Below are 3,747 nucleotides of genomic sequence, written 5' to 3'. Positions count from 1 at the left end.
AACCCGTGTCCCCTGCATCGGCAGGCGGACTCTCAACCACTGCGCCACCAGGGAAGCCCTGGAAAGGTCTTTAAACATAATATCTTAAAGGTAAAATAGTCTCATTCCTTATGTCCTTTAATAGCCTTTACTATGACACTCAAAACTAACTGATCCACAATAATCCGTCACCAAACACAGTTGTCCCACAGTTTGGAGAGATATGTAGAAATATTTTAATCCATGATTTTTGTCCATTCAGAATTCAGTTTTCTCCATATTCCTTATTCAGCAAATATTTATTGAGCTCCTAGATGCTGAGGATATTGTAGTGACCAAAACAGGCAGGAATTTCTGCCCTTATGAAAGTTGCATTCTAGTTTGGGGTGTTGTGCAATACAACAATTAATAAAATAACTTGGTGGAGGCTGTGCAGATTGTGATGACTAACATGGAGAAAAAATGAACCAGAGAAGGAGAATGCAGTTATGACTAGGGTGGCTAGGACAGAACACATGCAGAAGGTGACACCTGAACAAAAACCTAGAGGAGGTGAGGGAGTAAGCCACGTGCATCTCCGTTGCAAGAATGCTCCAGGCAGAGCGGAGCAAATGTGAGTGGTCTGTGGTGTGAGTGTTTGTGACGACCGACAGCACGGAGGTCAGTGTGGCTGGATTGGAGCAAGTGAGTTAGAAAGCAGTGGGAGAGGAGGTCAGGGAGCTCATGAAAAGCTAGATCATTGGAGCCTTGTAGGCCACAGACCAAAATCTTGGTCCTTCAGTTGAGCACAGTTTTGAGCAGAGGAATGAAAGGATCTGACATGTCTTTTAAAATGGTCTCATCTCTGCCTGCTTTGTTGAGAATGGACTGTAGGGGCGAGACTGGTAAAATCAGCAATACCAGTAAGAAGGCTACTGCAGTAATTCAGATGAGAGATCCCAGACAAGGCTGATAGCAGTGAACATGGTAAGAAGTGTTAGAATTTTGTATATATTTTGCAAATTAAGCATTCAGTGTTTTTGCTGATGAATATCTGCAAGTGATCAACAAGGGAGGGGTGTATGTGGAGAATAGTTAAGTCTTAAGGACAGAGCACTGAGCCATTGCAGTGTGAAAAAATGAGAAAGAATCCCCAGAGGAGACTAGAAAGTAGGAGCCGTTCAGGTTGTAGTAAAACCAGGGCAATGGGCAAAGACAAATAATATATGATATCACTTATGTGTGGAATCTAAGAACAAACAAAACAGAAACAGATTCATAGATACAGAGAACAAACTGGTGGTTGCCAGAGGGAGGGGGTATAGAGGGATGGACAAAATAGGAGCAGGGCATTAAGAGGAACAAGCTTCCAGTTATCAAATAAATGTCATGGGATGTAATGTACAACATAAGGAATATATTCAATAATATTGTAACAACTTTGTATGGTGACAGATGGTAACAAGACTTATCATGGTGATCATTTCATAATGTATAAAAATATTGAATCACTATGTTGTTCACCTGAAAATAATGCAATATTGTATGTCAGTTATAATTCAATTTAAAAAACAGGGCAATGGGTGTTTTAGAAGTCAGGTGAAAAAAGCGTTTCAAGGAAGAATGTATGACCAACTATGTCGAACACTGCTGCTGGTCAAGTAGGATAATGACTGAGAATGGACTATTGGACCATTAACACATGGACGTCAAGGGCAGTTTATGTGAAATGGTTAGGGATGAATGTCCATGATCTTATGAATGGATCTCTGGGGTTAGTTCTCAAGCAAACTGTGAAAGGAGACCTATGATTTACCTACTTTCTCAGTACGTGAATAAAATAGGAAATTTCCTTCACACCAATAGGCCTTAAAAAATAGCAAAAAAATCCCCGCAAAACTTTGTACTGAGAATGGTAAAGTAAATGCAAGAGAGAATTCAAGTGCAAAAGACAGTAAATTCCCAGCCAGAAAAGGCTGGTTCAAAAGTGCTTTAAAACTTTAGAGTTTGGAAGATATGAGTGATAGGATGTATGTTTTACCAGGTCTCAACTCTCTGGGAACCATTGAAGATTCTATTAATTGAGAAGACAGGTGACCAGATGGATAAGGTCTTAATCTTGAGAGAAAAAAAAAATGTTTTGTTGGCTAGTTTTATTTCTGATGGGGAGCAGATTGGTTAATGTTTTGTTTTTCATATATGGAAGTAATCCTACAGCTTCTATCCACTGATTTTCTAGAATATAATTTATCAACCATATTCATCACAATCATTTCTGGTACTTCGGAAAATGAGAATTCCTGGGAATTATTTTTATCTTTGGAAACAGATTCTGAAGGTATAGAATCCAGAAATAGGAACTTTAATCTTTATGAGTATCCTTATGTACATTAAAGTTTGAGTACCATTTTCTTAGAGCTCTGTGAAATGCCTAATTCGTCTTGCACAGGCAGTTTCTCAAATATTTGAATACAGCTCTGCTGACTCCTGTCTCTTCATTCAGAAGTCCCTAGACAAATAGCCATGATCACTTCCACCTTAAATGAAATGATTCCACATGCATTTTCCAAAGAAACTTACATACTTTAACATTATATTAAATAACATGGGAGTAAATACTGTTTTAGTCCTCATTTTTCAACTTCAGTTTATTGCATAAGTTATTTTCACTTTTCCATTTTTCTCATTTTTATGAATAGCTCATATTTTATTTGTAAAACTAGAATTGACCCAAATGGACAATAAGAATGTTAAGTTTTATATATTCTACAGTATTTGCAGAAAAGCAATATTATGTACTTTTTCTGGAATGCGTTTCCATTAAAATGTACTATGAGCAATGTATTGGATTCATTTATAAGGGAATTGGGAAAAAATGTTACCATAATCTTTCTCATCTGAAAGATCATTCCATTTTAAGTGTTCATATGTCTCCTCTGAGATGAAAGCTTACAAGTCTATTATTTCAAGAGATTTTCTATTCCTGATTAGTAAACATTAGTGGTTAAATTTATGTGGGAATTTTGTTAATAGGCATCTATTTTATTTTTTTTAAACCTTAAAAAATATTGGATTTCAAAGATTTAATTTAACTGAGCAATTAAGCAGTATATCTGCAAATGTTAAGACCTTTAAAGTCTACTTTTTCTTTTTAAGCACCAGATTACTTCTCAGTAAAGCAATATCCAGTTGGTGACATAATGGAACGCAATTTTATCATGTGGAAAAATGGAACATTGCACACATTTATTTTTTGCTTTATGGGGGGAGGTTGGCATATTAATTTTAAATAAAAATAGATATAAGTTAATAACTTGGATTTTTATTTGAATGTGGCCTTAACCTGTTCTATTCCTTTAATTTTTTCTTTTAATCTGGGAGGGCCATATATTTAATTTAAGAAAACCATCAAATTTTACACAAAGCATTATAGCCCATGTTTTCCAAAACTGAATTTTTCTCTTCTGAACAGTCCCTCCCTGTGGGTATTTGCTCCTAACTTTTTATGCAGTATTTTAACCGAATTTTTAATGTTCAGTCTCTTCTTATCTATTTGTTCCTTAAACTTGGCTCTGTGTCCCATCCAGGGGCTACCTCATTTAAAGTGGATCAAAAGCATGTATACTTTGCCTAGGCTGGTGTTTTCATAATTCTATTTCTTTTAGTAAAAGAAGTAGAATCATAGACTTATAAAAAGTTAAAAGTTAAAAGAAACAGGATCTCAAGTTGTGGTTCCATGTTTTACAACCCAGCTTTGCTGTATTTCTTACGAAGGTACCTGAGGTTTTC

Source organism: Physeter macrocephalus, chromosome 9, assembly GCF_002837175.3.
Source record: "Physeter macrocephalus isolate SW-GA chromosome 9, ASM283717v5, whole genome shotgun sequence".
Taxonomy (NCBI): domain Eukaryota; kingdom Metazoa; phylum Chordata; class Mammalia; order Artiodactyla; family Physeteridae; genus Physeter; species Physeter macrocephalus.
This window is presented reverse-complemented; position numbering follows the sequence as displayed.